The 23,144-nt window shown below is 47.4% G+C and overlaps 1 pseudogene; it reads left to right on the top strand.

The window, feature by feature from the left end:
- The first annotated feature begins 20,434 nt into the window (after positions 1-20,434).
- LOC147711384 (uncharacterized) lies at positions 20,435-22,275 on the top strand (annotated as a pseudogene).
- Positions 22,276-23,144: the final 869 nt, after the last annotated feature.

Here is a 23,144-nt window from a genome sequence, read left to right as displayed (position 1 = left end):
TGAGAGTGATAACATTTAGAAAGTCTTGGAAAATAGTGCATTTTACTGTGCCTTGTAAGACAACATGTATGATTCAATGTCTCTATATGTGTGTGATGTAAGGTGCTCTGGCATCCTACAATGGTTTGAGAGATGCTATAAAACAAATGAAATGCATGTGACAGAGGGGCTATTACTTCAATATAAAATACTAAGGGCCAGATATACGATCCGTTTTTATATAAGCGAACGGGTTCGCGAACCCATTTGCGCGAACAGGTTCGCGAACCCGTTTGCGCATGCAAAAACCTATTGGGCCATGTACATTGCCTATTTCTCGAGTCGCAATTTGTTTGCGACTCGCTAAATACGTTTTGCAACTTGCTATTTGGAAGGGGCATTTCCTTTCAAATAGCGAGTCTCAAAACCATGTACAAATGTTTTGCATTCGCAATTACCACCTACTTCACGTAGATGGTAATGCATTTGCAAATGGGAAGGGGTCCTCAGGGGACCCCTTCCCCTTTGCAAATGCATGCAAAATTATTTTTTAAGGGCAGGCAGTGGTCCCAGGGACCTCTTCCTGCCCTCAGAAAATTAAATGTTTCATTTCCTTTTTCTTTAAATGCATGGTAAATGGGCTGCATTTTCTTTATAAAACTGCTTTATTTAAAAGCAGTCCCAGACATGGTTGCCTGCAGAGCCCAGCAGGCCACCATACCTGGGAGGGCTGGCATTCCCAATGTGCTCGCAAATTGCAAGAGGCTCATTAATATTAATGAACCTCACAATTTGCGACCCCCATTGGGAATCCCAAACAGTGTTAAACACACTGTTGTACATTTCATTTAGCGACTCGCAATTTGCCACTTGACATGTGTCGCCAATTGCGAGGCGCTAAATGAAATGGTCGTACATCTGGCCCTAAAATCCTTAGTACTTTGAGTATTTGTTTTGTATGCACACATGTGTATTGTTTTCGAATTACTGTTTTAATATTTGAAATTTAACTCATACAAATTGCTTGAGGGTCCCCGGCTTCCAGTGGTGACTCAATGGGGGTCCTCAGGAGTCAAAAGTTTGGGAACCACTGGCTTAGGTAGTTTAAAATTTAGCCTGGCGGCTTCATTCATGACTATCTGAAGTTTGCCCATGAGGGAGTCTGCTAGTCCAATGGGGTCTGGTAGTTCAATATAGAGCGAGTTGGTCTCCCTCCTGCAACCTTTGGTGCCACACCTGAAGCCTGTTTCCCAAAAGAAAACCCCCCATTGGAGAGCAGAGTGCACCAGATGTAGAAATTGCACCCTGTGCCACTGGTGGTGTATGTTTGGTGCTGCTTTGTGGCTCCCCTGTACTGGTGCTAACCCCCAATGTCTGGCCTCTACAACCAATTTACAAGCAGTGTGGCTCCAGGCACCCCCAGCCTCTGTTGAAAAGCTTTGGGCCGAACTCTGATTTTGACATCTGCACCTGGCCTCCCCTGTGCCACTGGTGGTGCAGTTTTGATAATCACCTGGCCCTTGTCCCTTGCTGACGTTTGGTTCCTAAGACTGGGATTGTAAATGCCTTACTTCAAGGTGGAGGAGAAAGTAATGGACTCACCAGCCCCCACGGATCCTGCGTCCTACCAACCCAGTGGTAATGGTACACGCCACTTTGAACTCCCTGAATCATACTACCTGGCCTATGCGTCCTAACCTTGCGCCAGGCCCCCAGTGCTTCCTAGGTGGTTGCCCCACCGTCACCGACTCTGAACCAGTTGCTGACCTCGCCCACGCCGGCTACCCACCTAGGGTCTTGATGGAGCCCCTGCCCCGAAAATGGAAGTCCATCTGGAGGCTGTGGAGGCTGCGCAGGAGAGGGGACACCACGGGCCAGCCAGTACTGGAAACAGCGGACAGCCCTTGCCCAGGACTCCCCAGGTAAGGGGGCTGGAGTAAAAGGGCAAAACTACAAGGAACATTTAATTATAGAGCTTCCAAGGGAAGGGATGGCTGGTGAGGGGAACGGGAATGGGTGGGGGTAGGGAACAATGGGATGAGAAGTCACCGGTATCGAGTAGGGGTTGGGGATTGAAAGGGGTCCTATTCTTGGCACTCTGTCATAATTCTTGACTTGACATAATTCTAACGAAAGCACCTGCAGTAGTTGAGAATTCAGGAATATCTTGAACATCTGTTACTTGGTATGTACGGAGGTCATGGTCATCAAGGGGACATTCTGTCTTTTTTTGTGCATACATGATATGTAGTGGTTGTGGGGACCAACTATTTGTGGCTGGTATGCTGTGTTCTTGTCACTCTAACCCACTTTCAAAAGGGGAGCCCAGTGCTTTCTATGGTGCAGAGTACTTTCCCAATACACTTGCACCTTGCCTTGCAGTCATAATAGCAGATAGTCAACTCGGGATGGAATTGCTGATGTCTCATTGTTCTGTGTTGTTGTCAGCCAGGGCGATTGGTCATTAGGTGCCCTGATGTCATAAAGCTACAGCATGATGGCATCTGACTTGTGAGCAAGCAATAGGATACATTTTTTATGGAATTGAAATGGGTAGTAGGCTAGACAAGACATCCAGCTGAAGACAAAGATGTTAAAATGAAAAAACGTAGGGCATTATTAGAGACTTATACATATGTTTGTAGGTGTGGGTGATCATAATATTCTCGAGTTTACTATTGGTTAACTGATAGGGATGTGCAACAATGAAGAGGTTTGAATCTGTTGTTCAAAGTTTTTAGTATTACTACTAACTATAGCATATGCCTTCTCCCAAAAACGTATCAGGTCACTCAATAGGTATTGCTGTACCATAACCTAACAGAATTGCAGTGAGAAGGATACCCTGTCACATGGCTAGCATTGACATCTTTTTATTTACATCCTAATATAGGTGCTAGAATGGTGTATAGAGTCATAGCAAATAAGGCTATGGATTGAGGGAAGTATGCTCGGTTGAAAATAAAACTGAGATTTGAATTTTTAGTGAGCTGTGGATTTTGGCATTGTTACAGGCGCCATAGTACTGATTATTGGCACATTATACAAATATATTTGTTGTGTTGCATTAGTTTAGAAATATTCAAGTTCTATTAATAGACTAACAGTGGACTTTTATATCTGCAGATTAAACTGAATGACCCACAGAGGGAGTGATGCCGGAAACCATTTCTCTGCCTTGCTGAGATACAAAAAAACCATTGTCAGCCTTCGACTTCCTTTATCAATTTACATGGTAGGTTAAACTCTCATTTAATTGCTTTGCTTGTCATTGAAAGAAGTTCAGGGCGTCGACGGCTCTCAGCACCTTTTAGTAGGGTCTTCCGCATAAATATTATTTGTCACGAAGCAATATGGATGACGCTATTGGCATCATGATAATTTATGAAAGACGTTGACTGTCTACAAGGCTGAAAATCCTACTTCAGATACTAGTGCTAGCAATTTATCATCACAGGAAATTAGTGTCTTTGAAGCTGGAATGAGTTGTCTTATGTTAGTGATTGACTTACTTTGAAACGCGGGAAGCTTATTTACCCTGCCTCCCTGCGCTCTGTATGTGGGACTCTGATACTCTCGATGAATTGCTCTTTAGGATACTTTGTGTTCTTGTCACTCTAACCCACTTTCAAAAGGGGAGCCCAGTGCTTTCAATGGTGCAGAGTACTTTCCCAATACACTTGCACCTTGCCTTGCAGTCATAGTAGCAGATAGTCAACTAGGGATGGAATTGCTGATGTCTCAATGTTCTGTGTTGTCACCCAGGGCGATTGGTCATTAGGTGCTCTGATGTCATAAAGCTACAGCATGATGGCATCTGACTTGTGAGAAAGCAATAGTGTTGGACCTGCGATGGGCAAGCCCAGCACAAAGGGGGTAGCTTGGCTCAAGTGTCAAGGCAAGTGAAGGCTATCGTGTTAAGCTGGCTTCGACCCAATAATATCTCCTTGAACAACCACCAAAAAGAAGGACACCACACCACTGTTGTAGAAAAATACGATTCCTTTATGTAAAAATTCTCTGTTGTGAATGGGGATCAATTTGGAAAGCACAATTACATTTCTTTTGGGTCACAATTTGCTGGGTTTCGATTTTGGAATAGATTCAATAAGTAAGCTTAGGAGTACAGTTCATCAATAAATAGATTAAATATCAGGAATAAATATTGTCAATAAATAGAATAAATATTGGGAATAAATATCTTCAATAAATAGCATAAATATCACTGTCTGTGTAGCAGAGTAAATACTGGTTCAGTTCAAGAACATCTACAGATTCATTCTGGTATCGCTGCCTCCAATTAAATACTTCAGGAACACTACATTTGCAAATACATTTCAGATTGGAAAGATTACTCTTACAGTTTATGACGATTTCACCATTAGTGTACACAGGCTTCTCTGGGCTTAACAGGGAGTGCTGGGACTCTTTAAGAACCACACGGGGGTTATGCGCGTATATCTAAAAGGCAAGGAAAAGCAGTGAACACTTCATTTACACTCGGCTGCCACCGGGTTGAGATCTCTGTTTGCCGGTGGGGGTCTAAGCGCGCCTAGGGGTTTCTGTCCCCGCTAGCACTCAGGCGGCACCAGTTCCAAGTCTTTAGACTGCCGAACGGGGCTGCCGGAGAGGTCACACAATCTTCGCGCTCAGTCAAATAAATGCCGGTTCACAGTTCCTTTATAACAGCGCTTCCCACCTGAAGAAACAGGCCCACCTCACATCGGCTGCAATCGAAAAGCGATTCAGTCGGGTTCAGCACTTCTCTCGCCTCGCGACGGGTTCTCAGGGGCTCCACGGACCTCCCTCCGACTTCCTCAAACAGGGATGGTTCCCGCCCACAGCTACAGCCGCTGATCCACTGGGGAGGGCCAGAGACAGTAGTCCCGCCCAACGAAGGCTGGCCTTTCCCCGCCCCGGCGCACCACCTCACCTCAGTCTGCGCAGGAAGCACTCTACGCCGGTGGAGCTCGGAGACGTCCGAGCTCCTCGCTGGAGGCGCCTGTCACACAAGGGGCACAGAAGACGCTTGTGGTCACGGCGAACCTGCTCTCGCCTCGCGACCCGAGTCAGTCGTAATTCGCCACCGGGGGGGCGGGGAGGCACACGAAAGATCGGCCACAGTCTCTTGGGGGTGACGAGGTACTCGCTGGGCAGGCGCTATAGGCGCGAGATCACCGCACACACAGCTGACTGGAACGCCAGTCAGGATCCACACCAGTGACTCTTGCTTGCTCTACCGCCACACTTCCAGCCGCCTCAGGGGTCAACAGGGCAGGTGTCAATCTGGTGTCAAGTCTGGAATCTCCTTCTTCACCTAGATCTGGAACATCATTATCCTATCTAGTCTTCTGGTCATCTAAAATGGCCGCCAGGGACTGGACCTTATATAGCCAGTGCCCTGAGGTGCTGGCTCGTGCCAGTAGGTTCTAGAACCTTCTTTGGGTTGGGCCAATGACATGGCACTACTGGGGTATTTGGGTCTCTAACAGCCACCATACTGGGGTTCTAGAGCAGCCATTTTGTGTACCTGAGGGAAATAAAGTAATTCCTGTCAGGAATGCGCGCCAAGTAAAAGGGCGCCAAAACCTTGAAAGGTCAGGGTTCATGGAGGCTCCACAGGGAGTCACACTCATGAGGAGAATGGATGGCCACCATTTTGGGGTCATTCATACAGGTTGCCAATCCCAGTCTATAATGTCACAGGTTTCGCCAGGTGTCTTGTGAATAGGTGCCAAAAACCTTGTGAACAACTGGGCGTCAAGGAACATCTAGCCCCATTGAAACAGCACAAAAAAGGTCCTGGTAGACAAAGAAAAGCGACAAATTTTGGGAGGTACAGGGGAACAAAAGAAATCCTAGTGGTGAGGGGACTCTCAGAAGCAGACGGGTCTAACACGCGTCCCCCCCAGCTGAAAGTGGGGAGAGCTACCCAACCCCGGAAATACCTGGAGAGACCGTCTGCATTGGCGTGGTCAACTCCGGGCCTGTGTTCCACCCGAAAGTCCATTCCCTGTAGGGAGATAGACCACCTCAAAAGTTTGGGGTTTTCCCCCTTCATCTGCATGAGCCAGCGAAGGGGTCGGTGGTCTGTCTGAACAAGGAAGTGCGAACCAAACAAATATGGTCGCAGCTTCTTCAGTGCCCAGACCACCGCAAAGGCTTCCCGCTCAATGGTTCTCCACCTCTGTTCCCGGGGAAGCAGTCTCCGTGACAGGAAGACCACGGGTTGATCCAGACCCTCCTTATTGAGTTGCGATAACACCGCCCCAATGCCAATGCCAATGTCGGATGCATCTGTCTGGACAATGAATTCCTTTGTGAAGTCTGGAGCCTTCAAGATGGGAGCGTTACACAATGCTTGTTTCAGAGTGTCAAAGGCTCGCTGACAAGCCTCCGTCCAGATGACTCTCCTGGTTGCTTCTTGGCCGTGAGTTCAGTAAGGGGTGCCACGATAGTGCCATACCCCTTCACAAACCGTCTGTAGTAGCCTGTGAGGCCCAGGAAGGCTCGGACCTCAGTCTGGGTCTTGGGGGGTTTCCAGGCCATGATTGCCTCAATCTTCGCCTGAAGGGGCTGCACCTTTCCCCTACCCACCAAGTGACCTAAGTACACTACCGACCCCTGTCCAATCTGACATTTGCTGGCCTCGATTGTCAAGCCAGCCCTTTCCAGGGTTCGGAGAACGGCCTGCAAGTGATCCTCCCAACTGCTACTGAAGACAGCTATGTCATCTAAGTCGGCAGCAGAGAAAGACTCCATCCGGGTGAGGATCGTGTTCACCAGCCGCTGAAAAGTGGCAGGAGCGTTCTTGAGCCCGAAGGGCATGACACAGAACTGGTAGTGTCCATCAGGTGTGGAGAAGGCTGACCTTTCCTTGGCTCCAGCAGTCATGGGAATCTGCCAGTACCCTGCAGTGAGGTCAATGGTACTGAGATATTGGGCAGCTCCCAACCGGTCAATCAGTTCATCCGCCCGTGGGATCGGATGAGCATCTGTTTTGGTTACCGAATTTAGTCCTCGGTAATCCACACAGAATCGTAATTCTGGTGTGGCGCCAGGTGGAGAGGCTTTGGGCACCAAAACCACCGGGCTAGACCAAGGGCTACTTGAAGGTTCATTGACCCCTAGCTCCAGCATCTTAGCTACTTCACTTCGAATGCTGGCCTTCACCTTGTCAGACAGCCGGTAAGACTTGGACTTCACAGGTGGGCTGTCTCCTGTGTCCACGTCATGGGTACACAGGTGGGTCTTACCCGGGACAAGGGAGAACAGAGGACCGAATGACCCCAAGACCTGGCGAAATTCCTCCTGCTGCTCAGGAGTCAGGGATGGCGAGAGTTTCACTCCCTCCACCGACCCATCCTTTTCTTGAGACGCAAAAAGGTCAGGGAGAGGCTCTGTGTCCTCTTCCTCTGATCCATCAGTCACCATAACCAACATGACTTCGGGCCTCTCGTAGTGGGGCTTGAGGCGGTTGGCATGTAACACCCGATGTGGGTGCCGAGGGGTCTTCACGTCCACCAAGTAGGTAGCCTTGCCCATCTTCTCCAACACCTCATAGGGGCCTGTCCAACGGTCCTGGAGGGCACTCAGCTCGCCAGGCTCCATCACGCACACCTGACCAGGCTCCAGATCCACTGGGTGAGCATTGTGGTCATACCACGCTTTCATCACAGACTGGCTGGCTTCCAAGTTGTCAGAAGCTTGCTTCCACAACTTAGCCATTTGGCTCCGGAAGGCCAGCATGTAGCTCACCACGTCCTGGGGAACTTTCCGAGGAGACTTTTCCCAGGCTGAGAGGTCCACGTACAGGGTGCCCGTACAAAAGCTCGAAGGGGCTAAAGCCCACTCCCTTCTGCGGCACTTCCCTGTAAGAAAAGAGCAAACAGGGTAGGAGGATGTCCCATTTCCTCCGCAGGCTTTCGGGTAGACTTATGTATCGGACGCCACCCTCATTCGAGGCCAATAAAAGTGGGGGACAAGCCGTGCAAGGTCCTGTCCTGTCCCAGGTGTCCTGCCAAGGGAATCTCGTGAGCCAACTCTAATAGGAAGGCTCGGTAACACTGTGGGACTACCAGGGCCCGTGACAGTCCGTGCACTGGCGCCCTGGGCTCACTGTAGAGGAGTCCATCCTCCCAGTAAACACGATAGTTCCCAGACTCGTTACCTGCTGCCTGGGCTTCAGCCTGTTGCCTCAGACCCTCGAGGGTGGGACATTCCCTCTGTCCCTTGCTCAGTTCCTCCCTGGATGGTCCTCCCTCCACTCGCCACTCAGCGGGGATAGGCAGATCCTCCAATGGAACCATGTCCTCCTCCGCGGACTCCCGGTCCATCTCCTCCGATGGCCTATCCGTCTCACGGGGCACGGACATCGAGGCAGGCTCTTCCTGTCCTCGAGATGCTCCCTCATCGGCAGCTGGGTGGGCCATTGTTCCAGGCTCCAACCCATGCGACTTCTCCTCCCGAGCAGCCGCCGACCTGGTACTCACACAGGCCCAATCAGGTGTACCCAGCATCTCAGAATGAGTCCGGTATTCCACCTTCTTCTAAGCATTGTGCTCCATATCACTGCCCAGCAGACAATCGACTGGCACGGCGGGGCTTACGGCAACTCGAAGTGAACCTGCAACCCCTCCCCACTCAAAGGGAACCTCAGCCACGGGATAGTGGCTCATTCTGCCGTCAGCCATCGCGGATGGATGAAGTACGCCTGGAATCACCTGCTCTGAGGACACCAGATGACTCCTAACTATAGTCATACTGGCTCCTGTATCTCTCAGAGCTTCCCCTCTATGGCCATTGATGGTGACCCATTGCCCATACTTGGTAGTATTTGGGGGCACCTGGATCTTTGGAACCATCTCCCGATCACCCAGGGACACTAAGGTGACACCCGCCCACTCCTTCCCCTCAACTAAGGGCATCTCCTCCCCGAGCGCTACACTAGCAACTCCCGGGGCCTTTCCTCCAGTGGGAGGGGGTGGTCTCTTAGGGCATTTCGCGTCTCCCTTATAATGTCCAATACCACCGCACTCAAAGCAATGGACAACCCTTGGCTGCTGACTCTGGCCAGGATTAGGGTTCTTTTGCGGGCTAGCCTTAGAGTTAGAGAAGAAACTTTTCCCCTTAAAGTTATTTTGGGGGCCTTTGGAGAACTCCTGTTTCTTATTATCTCCCCCCTCTTTCTTCTGGGGAGCGCCCTGTCCGGACTTCTGAGAATCTCCTCCCGTCCCCTTCGTGGACACTCTGGTACTTACCCAAATGTCCGCCTCCTCAGCAAGCTTACGGGGGCAAGTAAGTTTGCTGTCTACCAGGTGCTGCCTCAGCTCGGGAAGACGTTTCTCGAGGAGATGTTCCTTGAGTATGAGATTGTACAACCCTCGATAGTCTTCCACCTCACTACCTTGGACCCACCCATCCAGGGCTTTCTTGGCATAATCCAGGAAGTCAACCCAATTCTGTGAGCTCAGTTTAAGGCTGCCCCTAAACCTCTGCCGGCATTTCTCGGGGGTCAACCCAAACTTTCTAATGAGCGCCACCTTCATGGCGGGGTAGTCTACCTGATCCTCACGGTCTATAGCCAATAGGGCATCCCTACCTGTTGGAGGCATGTAGCGATACAATCCACCACCCCAATACTGCTCATGGATCCCATGGGCTCTTAAGGAGACCTCATAGGCTGCCAGCCACTTAGCTATGTCGTCTCCAACAGTATAGCTAGCGACCACGTCCTTGGGTAAGTGAGGCTTGAGCTCCCTGGCAAATTCCTTAGACTTGACACCCTCCGGAGTGATGTTATTGGTTCTGAGGTCGAGTTCTCGTAGCTTGAAGTCGTGTTCCATCCTCTTCCCTTCCATCTCCAGTTTAGCTAACTCCCACCTCAATTGTCTTTCCTCTCTTCTATCAGCTAACTCGGTCTCTGACAACCCTCCTGTTGATGCACTGCTGCCCTCCCGTGAGGCTACCTTGGGGCTGATTATCATATCACCCGCCCCCAGGGGACATTCCGCAGCTCTCTCAACGACAGTACCCCTGTCTGACTCCTCCTCCTCTACCATACCCTCCGGATGCGCCTCCACCCAGGCTCGCAGACTAATGCGGAGCTCCTCTCTTTTGGCCCCTCACCTAACGAACACTCCCCTTACTTGACAGAGCTCTTTGAGCTGCGCCACGGTATAGGTCTCCAGCTCTGACATATCGAATTCCATCTTGTCAGTGAAAAGTGTGGACAACCACCTCGAAGTAGGTTACAAGGATAGGAACTCTGAGGGTCACCTCCACCCACCTCCAGAAGAGAATTTGGAAAAAACAAAATATGGAATTGGAGGGCCGCTGGGAGAAAACTCCGGGTGTGTACCTGTGGCGCACACGGAATTATTATGGGGTCCAAAACAAGCACGGCTCGTAATCCCACCCGCTGAGCACCAATTTTATGTTGGACCTGCGATGGGCAAGCCCAGCACAAAGGGGGTAGCTTGGCTCAAGTGTCAAGGCAAGTGAAGGCTATCGTGTTAAGCCGGCTTCGACCCAATAATATGTCCTTGAACAACCACCAAAAAGAAGGACACCACACCACTGTTGTAGAAAAATACGATTCCTTTATGTAAAAATTCTCTGTTGTGAATGGGGATCAATTTGGAAAGCACAATTACATTTCTTTTGGGTCACAATTTGCTGGGTTTCGATTTTGGAATAGATTCAATAAGTAAGCTTAGGAGTACAGTTCATCAATAAATAGATTAAATATCAGGAATAAATATTGTCAATAAATAAAATAAATATCGGGAATAAATAGCATAAATATCACTGTCTGTGTAGCAGAGTAAATACTGGTTCAGTTCAAGAACATCTACAGATTCATTCTGGTATCGCTGCCACCAATTAAATACTTCAGGAACACTACATTTGCAAATACATTTCAGATTGGAAAGATTACTCTTACAGTTTATGACGATTTCACCATTAGTGTACACAGGCTTCTCTGGGCTTAACAGGGAGTGCTGGGACTCTTTAAGAACCACACGGGGGTTATGCGCGTATATCTAAAAGGCAAGGAAAAGCAGTGAACACTTCATTTACACTCGGCTGCCACCGTGTTGAGATCTCTGTTTGCCGGTGGGGGTCTAAGCGCGCCTAGGGGTTTCTGTCCCCGCTAGCACTCAGGCGGCACCAGTTCCAAGTCTTTAGACTGCCGAACGGGGCTGCCGGAGAGGTCACACAATCTTCGCGCTCAGTCAAATAAATGCCGGTTCACAGTTCCTCTATAACAGCGCTTCCCACCTGAAGAAACGGGCCCACCTCACATCGGCTGCAATCGAAAAGCGATTCAGTCGGGTTCAGCACTTCTCTCGCCTCGCGACGGGTTCTCAGGGGCTCCACGGACCTCCCTCCGACTTCCTCAAACAGGGATGGTTCCCGCCCACAGCTACAGCCGCCGATCCACTGGGGAGGGCCAGAGACAGTAGTCCCGCCCAACGAAGGCTGGCCTTTCCCCGCCCCGGCGCACCACCTCACCTCAGTCTGCGCAGGAAGCACTCTACGCCGGTGGAGCTCGGAGACGTCTGAGCTCCTCGCTGGAGGCGCCTGTCACACAAGGGGCACAGAAGACGCTCGTGGTCGCGGCGAACTTGCTCTCGCCTCGCGACCCGAGTCAGTCGTAATTCGCCACCGGGGGGGGGGGGGGAGGCACACGAAAGATCGGCCACAGTCTCTTGGGGGTGACAAGGCACTCGCTGGGCAGGCGCTATAGGCGCGAGATCACCGCACACACAGCTGACTGGAACGCCAGTCAGGATCCACGCCAGTGACTCTTGCTTGCTCTACCGCCACACTTCCAGCCGCCTCAGGGGTCAACAGGGCAGGTGTCAATCTGGTGTCAAGTCTGGAATCTCCTTCTTCACCTAGATCTGGAACATCATTATCCTATCTAGTCTTCTGGTCATCTAAAATGGCCGCCAGGGACTGGACCTTATATAGCCAGTGCCCTGAGGTGCTGGCTCGTGCCAGTAGGTTCTAGAACCTTCTTTGGGTTGGGCCAATGACATGGCACTACTGGGGTATTTGGGTCTCTAACAGCCACCATACTGGGGTTCTAGAGCAGCCATTTTGTGTACCTGAGGGAAATAAAGTAATTCCTGTCAGGAATGCGCGCCAAGTAAAAGGGCGCCAAAACCTTGAAAGGTCAGGGTTCATGGAGGCTCCACAGGGAGTCACTCTCATGAGGAGAATGGATGGCCACCATTTTGGGGTCATTCATACAGGTTGCCAATCCCAGTCTATAATGTCACAGGTTTCGCCAGGTGTCTTGTGAATAGGTGCCAAAAACCTTGTGAACAACTGGGCGTCAAGGAACATCTAGCCCCATTGAAACAGCACACAAAAAGGTCCTGGTAGACAAAGAAAAGCGACAAATTTTGGGAGGTACAGGGGAACAAAAGAAATCATAGTGGTGAGGGGACTCTCAGAAGCAGACGGGTCTAACAAATAGGATACATTTTTCATGGAATTGAAATGGGTAGTAGGCTAGACAAGACATCCAGCTGAAGACAAAGATGTTAAAATGAAAGAACGTAGGGCATTATTAGAGACTTATACATATGTTTGTAGGTGTGGGTGATCATAATATTCTCGAGTTTACTATTGGTTAACTGATAGGGATGTGCAACAATGAAGAGGTTCGAATCTGTTGTTCAAAGTTTTTAGTATTACCACTAACTATAGCATAAGCCTTCTCCCAAAAACGTATCAGGTCACTCAATAGGTATTGCTGTATGCTGTACCATAACCTAACAGAATTGCAGTGAGAAGGATACCCTGTCACATAACTAGCATTGACATCTTTTTATTTACATCCTTATATAGGTGCTAGAATGGTTTATAGAGTCATAGCAAATAAGGCTATGGATTGAGGGATGTATGCTAGGTTGAAAATAAAACTGAGATTTGAATTTTTAGTGAGCTGTGGATTTTTGCATTGTTACAGGCGCCATAGTACTGATTATTAACACATTATACAAATGTATTTGTTGTGTTGCATTAATTTAGAAATATTCAAGTTCTATTAATAGACTAACAGTGGACTTTTCCATCTGTAGATTAAACTGAATGACCAGCAGAGGGAGTGATGCCGGAAACCATTTCTTTGCCTTGCTGAGACACAAAAAAAACATTGTCAGCCTTCGACTTCCTTTATCAATTTACATGGTAGGTTAAACTCTCATTCAATTGATTTGCTTGTCATTGAAAGAAGTTCAGGGCGTCTGACGGCTCTCAGCACCTTTTAGTGGGATCTTCGGCATAAACATTATTTGTCACGACTGAAGCGATATGGATGACGCTATTGGCATCATGATAGTTTATGAAAGACGTTGACTGTCTACAAGGCTGAAAATCCTACTTCAGATACTAGTGCTAGCAATTTATCATCACAGGAAATTAGTGTCTTTGAGGCTGGAATGACGTGTCTTATGTTAGAGCGATTGACTTACTTTGAAACGCGGGAAGCTTATTTACCCTGCCTCCCTGCGCTCTTTATGTGGGACTCTGATACTCTCGATGGATTGCTCTTTAGGATACTTTGTGTTCTTGTCACTCTAATCCACTTTCAAAAGGGGAGCTCAGTGCTTTCAATGGTGCAGAGTACTTTCCCAATATACTTCCACCTTGCCTTGCAGTCATAATAGCAGATAGTCAACTAGGGCGGAATTGCTGATGTCTCATTGTTCTGTGTTGTCACCCAGGGCGATTGGTCATGAGGTGCTCTGATGTCATAAAGCTACAGCATGATGGCATCTGACTTGTGAGCATGCAATAGGATTAATTTTTTATGGAATTGAAATGGGTAGTAGGCTAGACAAGACATCCAGCTGAAGACAAAGATGTTAAAATGAAAGAACGTAGGGCATTATTAGAGACTTATACATGTGTTTGTAGGTGTGGGTGATCATAATATTCTAGAGTTTGCTATTGGTTAACTGATAGGGATGTGCAACAATGAAGAGGTTAGAATCTGTTGTTCAAAGTTTTGAGTATTACCACTAACTATAGCATAAGCCTTCTCCCAAAAACGTATCAGGTCACTCAATAGGTATTGCTGTACCATAACCTAACAGAATTGCAGTGAAAAGGATACCCTGTCACATGGCTAGCATTGACATCTTTTTATTTACATCCTAATGTAGGTGCTAGAATGGTGTAGAGAGTCATAGCAAATAAGGCTTTGGATTGAGGAAAGTATGCTAGGTTGAAAATAAAATTGAGATTTGAATTTTTAGTGAGCTGTGGATTTTTGCATTGTTACAGGCGCCATAGTACTGATTATTAACACATTATACAAATGTATTTGTTGTGTTGCATTAGTTTAGAAATATTCAAGTTCTATTAGACTAACAGTGGACTTTTCCATTTGCAGATTAAACTGAATGACCAGCAGAGGGAGTGATGCCGGAAACCATTTCTCTGCCTTGCTGAGACCCAAAAAACCCCCAAAAAACATTGTCAGCCTTCAACTTCCTTTCTCAATTTACATGGTAGGTTAAACTCTCATTTAATTGCTTTGCTTGTCATTGAAAGAAGTTCAGGGCGTCTGACGGCTCTCAGCACCTTTTAGTGGGGTCTTCCGCATAAATATTATTTGTCACGAAGCGATATGGATGACGCTATTGGCATCATGATAGTTTATGAAAGACGTTGACTGTCTACAAGGCTGAAAATCCTACTTCAGATGCTAGTGCTAGCAATTTATCCTCACAGGAATTAGTGTCTTTGAGGCTGGAATGAGGTGTCTTATGTTAGAGCGATTGACTTACTTTGAAACGCGGGAAGCTTATTTACCCTGCCTCCCTGCGCTCTTTATGTGGGACTCTGATACTCTCGATGGATTGCTCTTTAGGATACTTTGTGTTCTTGTCACTCTAACCCACTTTCAAAAGGGTAGCTCAGTGCTTTCAATGGTGCAGAGTACTTTCCCAATACACTTCCACCTTGCCTGGCAGTCATAATAGCAGATAGTCCACTAGGGCGGAATTGCTGATGTCTCATTGTTCTGTGTTGTCACCCAGGGCGATTGGTCATGAGGTGCTCTGATGTCATAAAGCTACAGCATGATGGCATCTGACTTGTGAGCAAGCAATAGGATTCATTTTTCATGGAATTGAAATGGGTAGTAGGCTAGACAAGACATCCAGCTGAAGACAAAGAAGTTAAAATGAAAGAACGTAGGGCATTATTAGAGACTTATACATGTGTTTGTAGGTGTGGGTGATCATATTATTCTAGAGTTTGCTATTGGTTAACTGATAGGGATGTGCAACAATGAAGAGGTTAGAATCTGTTGTTCAAAGTTTTGAGTATTACCACTAACTATAGCATAAGCCTTCTCCCAAAAACGTATCAGGTCACTCAATAGGTATTGCTGTACCATAACCTAACAGAATTGCAGTGAGAAGGATGCCCTGTCACATGGCTAGCATTGACATCTTTTTATTTACATCCTAATATAGGTGCTAGAATGATGTATAGAGTCATAGCAAATAAGGCTATGGATTGAGGGAAGTATGCTAGGTTGAAAATAAAACTGAGATTTGAATTTTTAGTGAGCTGTGGATTTTTGCATTGTTACAGGCGCCATAGTACTGATTATTAACACATTATACAAATGTATTTGTTGTGTTGCATTAGTTTAGAAATATTCAAGTTCTATTAATAGACTAACAGTGGACTTTTCCATCTGCAGATTAAACTGAATGACCAGCAGAGGGAGTGTTGCCGGAAACCATTTCTTTGCCTTGCTGAGACACAAAAAAAAACATTGTCAGCCTTCGAATTCCTTTATCAATTTACATGGTAGGTTAAACTCTCATTTATTGATTTGCTTGTCATTGAAAGAAGTTCAGGGCGTCTGACGGCTCTCAGCACCTTTCAGTGGGATCTTCGGCATAAACATTATTTGTCACGACTGAAGCGATATGGATGACGCTATTGGCATCATGATAGTTCATGAAAGACGTTGACTGTCTACAAGGCTGAAAATCCTACTTCAGATGCTAGTGCTAGCAATTTATCATCACAGGAAATTAGTGTCTTTGAGGCTGGAATGAGGTGTCTTATGTTAGAGCGATTGACTTACTTTGAAACGCGGGAAGCTTATTTACCCTGCCTCCCTGCGCTCTTTATGTGGGACTCTGATACTCTCGATGGATTGCTCTTTAGAATACTTTGTGTTCTTGTCACTCTAACCCACTTTCAAAAGGGGAGCTCAGTGCTTTCAATGGTGCAGAGTACTTTCCCATTACACTTCCACCTTGCCTTGCAGTCATAATAGCAGATAGTCAACTAGGGCGGAATTGCTGATGTCTCATTGTTCTGTGTTGTCACCCAGGGCGATTGGTCATGAGGTGCTCTGATGTCATAAAGCTACAGCATGATGGCATCTGACTTGTGAGCAAGCAATAGGATACATTTTTCATGGAATTGAAATGGGGAGTAGGCTAGACAAGACATCCAGCTGAAGACAAAGAAGTTAAAATGAAAGAACGTAGGGCATTATTAGAGACTTATACTTGTGTTTGTAGGTGTGGGTGATCATAATATTCTAGAGTTTGCTATTGGTTAACTGATAGGGATGTGCAACAATGAAGAGGTTAGAATCTGTTGTTCAAAGTTTTGATTATTACCACTAAATATAGCATAAGCCTTCTCCCAAAAACGTATCAGGTCACTCAATAGGTATTGCTGTACCATAACCTACCAGAATTGCAGTGAGAAGGATACCCTGTCACATGGCTAGCATTGACATCTTTTTATTTACATCCTAATATAGGTGCTAGAATGGTGTATAGAGTCATAGCAAATAAGGCTATGGATTGAGGGATGTATGCTAGGTTGAAAATAAAACTGAGATTTGAATTTTTAGTGAGCTGTGGATTTTTGCATTGTTACAGGCGCCATAGTACTGATTATTAACACATTATACAAATGTATTTGTTGTGTTGCATTAGTTTAGAAATATTCAAGTTCTATTAATAGACCAACAGTGGACTTTTCCATCTGCAGATTAAACTGAATACCCAGCAGAGGGAGTGCTGCCGGAAACCATTTCTTTGCCTTGCTGAGACACAAAAAAAACATTGTCAGCCTTCGACTTCCTTTATCAATTTGCATGATAGGGTAAACTTTCATTTAATTGATTTGCTTGTCATTGAAAGAAGTTCAGGGCGTCTGACGGCTCTCAGCACCTTTTAGTGGGATCTTCGGCATAAACATTATTTGTCACGACTGAAGCGATATGGATGACGCTATTGGCATCATGATAGTTTATGAAAGACGTTGACTGTCTACAAGGATGAAAATCCTACTTCAGATACTAGTGCTAGCAATTCATCATCACAGGAAATTAGTGTCTTTGAGGCTGGAATTAGTTGTCTAATGTTAGAGCGAATGACTTACTTTAAAACGTGGGATGCTTATTTACCCTGCCTCCCTGCGGTCTGTATGTGGGATTCTGATACTCTTGATGGATTGCGCTTTAGGATACTCTGTGTTCTTGTCTCTCTAACCCACTTTCAAAAGGGGAGCCTAGTGCTTTCAATGGTGCAGAGTACTTTCCCAATACACTTCCACCTTGCCTGGCCGTCATAATAGCAGATAGTCCACTAGGGCGGAATTGCTGATGTCTCATTGTTCTGTGTTGTCACCCAGGGCGATTGGTCATGAGGTGGTCTGATGTCATAAAGCTACAGCATGATGGCATCTGACTTGTGAGCAAGCAATAGGATACATTTTTCATGCAATTGAAATGGGGAGTAGGCTAGACAAGACATCCAGCTGAGGACAAAGATGTTAAAATGAAAGAACGTAGGGCATTATTAGAGACTTATGCATATGTTTGTAGGTGTGGGTGATCATAATATTCTCAAGTTTACTATTGGTTAACTGATAGGGATGTGCAACAATGAAGAGGTTCGAATCTGTTGTTCAAAGTTTTGAGTATTACCACTAACTATAGCATAAGCCTTCTCCCAAAAACGTATCAGGTCACTCAATAGGTATTGCTGTACCATAACCTAACAGAATTGCAGTGAGAAGGATACCCTGTCACATGGCTAGCATTGACATCTTTTTATTTACATCCTAATATAGGTGCTACAATGGTGTATAGAGTCATAGCAAATAAGGCTATGGATTGAGGGAAGTATGCTTGGTTGAAAATAAAACTGAAATTTGAATTTTTAGTGAGCTGGGGATTTTCGCATTGTCGCAGGCACCATAGTACTGATTATAGGCACATTATACAAATATATTTGTTGTGTTGCATTAATTTAGAAATATTCAAGTTCTATTAATAGACTAACAGTGGACTTTTCCATCTGCAGATTAAACTGAATGACCAGCAGAGGGAGTGATGCCGGAAACCATTTCTTTGCCCTGCTGAGACACAAAAAAAACATTGTCAGCCTTTGACTTCCTTTATCAATTTACATGGTAGGTTAAACTCTCATTTAATTGCTTTGCTTGTCATTGAAAGAAGTTCAGGGAGTCTGACGGCTCTCAGCACCTTTTAGAGGGGTCTTCGGCATAAACATTATTTGTCACGACTGAAGAGATATGGATGACGCTATTGGCATCATGGTAGTTTATGAAAGACGCTGACTGTCTACAAGGCTGAAAATCCTACTTCAGATACTAGTGCTAGCAATTTATCATCACAGGAAATTATAGTCTTTGAGGCTGGAAAGAGTTGTCTTATGTTAGAGCAATTGACTTACTTTAAAATGCGGGAAGCTTATTTACCCTGCCTCCCTGCGCTCTGTATGTGGGACTCTGATACTCTCGATGGATTGCGCTTTAGCATTCTCTGTGTTCTTGTCACTCTAACCCACTTTCAAAAGGGGAGCCCAATGCTTTCAATGGTGCAGAGTACTTTCCCAGTACACTTCCACCTTGCCTTGCAGTCATAATAGCAGATAGTCAACTAGGGCGGAATTGCTGATGTCTCATTGTTCTGTGTTGTTGTCACCCAGGGCGATTGGTCATGAGGTGCTCTGATGTCATAAAGCTACAGCATGATGGCATCTGACTTGTGAGCAAGCAATAGGATTCATTTTTCATGGAATTGAAATGGGTAGTAGGCTAGACAAGACATCCAGCTGAAGACAAAGATGTTAATATGAAAGAACGTAGGGCAATATTAGAGACTTATACATGTGTTTGTAGGTGTGGGTGATCATAATATTCTAGAGTTTGCTATTGGTTAACTGATAGGGATGTGCAACAATGAAGAGGTTAGAATCTGTTGTTCAAAGTTTTGAGTATTACCACTAACTATAGCATAAGCCTTCTCCCAAAAACGTATCAGGTCACTCAATCAGGGGCGTAACACAGGCCCCCGCAGCCCACGCGTTGCGGGGGGGCCCCCCACGCTCCAGGGGCCCCCACGCTCCAGGGGCCCCCACGCTCCAGGGGCCCCCTCCCTTTATTTATTAAGACATTATTTTAATGGTGCGCAGTGCGCACGGCACACCTGGCCAGGCCGACCTAATTAAATTAAAGGGTGCACACGGCAGGGGCGTAACACAGTTGCGAGGGGGGGACAGGGCGGTGGGGGAGCGCCGCGCTCCAGGGGCCCCTTTCACTGACTTTAAATGGTGGTGCACAGGTGCACGGACACTCCCGCCAGGCCTTAGAGGCTCGGTCTTTGACTTTGACTAAAGTAATGGTGCGCAACTGCAGTGCGCACGCGTGGGTCCCGGCCGGGCCTCAGTCTGAGCCTCTTGAGTTAATGGTGCACGCCTTTGGCCGGCCCCTCCAGGCCTCTACTCTCTGAGGCTAAAATGGTTAGTGGGGGCGTGGCACGCAGTTGTCTGCGCGACGCGCCTGCGTGGGTTTCAGGGGTGGTTCAAAGGCTGGTGGTGTCGTGACTTGTGAGCAATGCACTGATTTGAATACTGGTGCGGCCGCAGCGCCGGTCATGCTAACATGCTTGCGGCCTTAAAAGTGCGGCGTGCGCGTGAGCCTAGATTGAAGATCCTTTACTGTTACCAGGTCAGACCCAGGCAGACCAGACGCCTCACTGAAAATGACCGTCCGAGGTCGACCTAGTCCATCACTGACCGGCCATAATTTAAAAATTATTAATAGCCCAGGGCCCTGTCTGGCTAGCCTTCCCAAGTTGCCCTGCCAGGCCCAGCTTGGGCTCCGTACTAGTATCAGTGTGATCAGCCAACCAGTCACTGGCAGCTTCCCTCTGCTCCAACCACTGCTCGGAGTCAGCAGATGCAAGCAGCCCCCACTACAGTCAGCCCCTGACCGCGGGAGAACTTTCAAAGCCCGGCTGCTCGCGATGATGCCCCTGTGCCCTTGGTTGGGCTCTCCCTCTGCTCGTGTTTTACCTCCCCTTGGTGAAAGTATTGTGTTTTTGTGCCATGCCCCAGGTCTGAGCTCGCTGCTCCGCACCATGCTCCTCTGTGCTGAGGGGCAGCCCCCTGCCCTGCTGATGCTACTGTTTCTTCTACCCCCCTCTGGTTCTACTTCACCGGGCTCTCCTTGGACAGACCCGAACCAGCGATCCAAAGGCTGAACAAATGGCGGGAAGCGCCTATCTATCCTAATCCCGCAACCCTTATATTCTCCCACAAACCCAGGTGCATCGGGTCCGGGTGGGTCTTCAACTCACAGCCTCGTTAGAACCTCACATCCGAGCCTGGGAAATGCCTGGGCAGACAGCGAGACGGCAGGAGCATCCTGGAGAGCCAGAGAGAGGATGCTTCACAGTCCGAGAGAGGGAGGGGAAACAGAGGGGCCAATCTCTGTAGCAGTGAGGCGAAGGGACTACGCTCACTCTGGAGGGGTGGTAACTCAGTAAACCCCGTCGGAAAGAGAGAGGACAACATTTGTGACCAATTGGAATCCAGAGCAGGGGTCAGGTCACAACATCTCGCAAATAATGGACCCATCTACGCAGGAGAGCATGCAGGCCAACGTTACACCAGGGATGAGGAAAGCACACTCTCACGTCTCAACAGAAGCAAGGAGGCGAGAGGTACAAAATAACATTCTATATGAGCCAGGCAGACAGGAAGCACAAACTCACACCCCATCTCAAACAAGGGGATGCGGTGCACGTATTCACATCTCGTCAGAACCAGAGATGGCAGAAGAACACATGTATATTCCATATGAATCAAGTAGACAAGAAACATACACTCACATAGCATCAGGAAGACAAAAAGAACAGGCCAGCATCCATTCAGAAGGTTACAAGAGCGCTCATATCCCATCAGAACTAGAGAGAGCGGAACCGGAAAATCGCATCCTATCAGAACCAACGAGTGCGGAAACTCGTATCCCACCAGGATCAGAGATGGTGAAGGTGCTGGTCTCTTCAGAATCAAGGAGATCTGAAGATTTTACATCCTCGCAACCCTGGAGGCCAGAGGCTGGGCAGACAGAAACACATATCCCCTCAGAACTGTCTAAGGCAGAACCCCAGACGCTGCCAGAACCTGGCAGAGATGGTGGTGGATCTCAAGGTCGATTAATACATGCTAGGTCACCTCGTAACAAAATTGCTGGCTATCACACTTTCCACGAACAAGATGCTTCTTCAGTTCAGACCCAAGGCACTGAGACCCCCTCCTGAACCGGGAAGGACATAATCCCCATCAGAATAGAAAGGAGTTCGAGCTCTGAACCGATCCGAACAGATGGTGATAGTGACCAGTGCATCACGTGCAACCAGAAGCTCTCTGGGTTTAGATGCACTGGAACAAGGAACAGCAAGGCCTGCTGAGACTCTGTCAGGAGAGCCAAGAGACCCAGACCTATCAGAACCACCAGACACGAGGTGAAGCTTCCTCAGAACCAGCTATGAGGATACTTGTAACCCTGCTGGAGCCAAGGGGTGCAAGAACCAGGACACCCTCACATCTGGATGGCACCAATAAATGGACCGCTTCCAGAGCGTTGGAGGCCAAACATCACTCCCCACCGGAACCTGGTGGAGCAGCAACCCAGACCCTCAGCGGTCCAGAGTCTGGACAGACAGCAGCTGAGGCAGATAGGAGGTCAGCATGGACAAGTGCTCAGGCATCCAGAGGTCCTAGGCCATCTTGGATGAGAGACCCTTTTTCAAGCGAGTCACAACCAATGAGGATAGAGGGCCACATTTCATCGAAGGCTTGGACTAGACTGCTTGGAGCTTTGGATCGAGACTGGAGAGGAGGTCTGGAGCGGAAGCAAGTCGATCCAGTTAGCATGGCCGAGCCAGGTGAGCCCAGTATGTGTCTGCAGTTATAGGACTGTGTTCAACTCCCATTGTAGTCTGTCAGTGGATGTTGGGAACGGTGCCTCCTTTTCTCTTAATAGAGTATTTGGAGTTGTATGGATGTTTAGCACCTCTTCTTTATTTCACTGTTCTCCTTTGTAAATTATTTGGTACAGATAATTACGGGTCCTTCATTTTTGGCTACCCCACAGATACAGTTCTGCAGTGGTATAAGTAGCTGCCTCTAAATTGGTGAAACCCACTATACACAGCAATAACCCATTAACCGCCCCTATATAGAGAATATAAAGGTGGAAGGGACTCCTTATCCAATGGTGTGACTTAGCAATGATAATGTAAGGTTCCTTCCAAGTGAGTGTAACGCCCAGCGAAGGAGTAAAGGGCTCATTTTCAATTGGTGTAGCTCACTAGTGTTAGGAATGTTGGTCTACTTCCACATTGATGTAACTAACTAATGATGGATGGTTGGACTTATCTTCCATTGTTGTAAGTCACTAAGAGTAGCAATGGTGCACTCCACAACCAATTTGGATGGGAGCAAGGGGCTCCTTTCTCATTGGGACACCCAGCAGTGTTGGTAAAATCTAATTTCTCGCATCTCACTGTAACTCACTAATGAAAGCAGTGTTTGTTCTTTGATTTAGGTGTTACTCACTAACAGCAGTAATGTGGGCTCCCTTCTACACAAATGTAGCTCACTATGTTAAACAAGTGGGCTCCTCATACGTTGAAGTAAATTATAATGGTAGGAATGTTGAGCTACTTCCACAATGATGTCAGTAAAATGGCAGAAACTTTGGGGTCCTTTTACACTCCTGTGACACACTAATGGCAGGGGTAGTGAGCTCTTACCAAACTGTTGTAACTCACTAATGATACA

The sequence above is a fragment of the Lissotriton vulgaris genome, chromosome 5 (assembly GCF_964263255.1).
Source record: "Lissotriton vulgaris chromosome 5, aLisVul1.2, whole genome shotgun sequence".
Classification (NCBI taxonomy): Eukaryota; Metazoa; Chordata; class Amphibia; order Caudata; family Salamandridae; genus Lissotriton; species Lissotriton vulgaris.
This window is presented reverse-complemented; position numbering and strand designations above follow the sequence as displayed.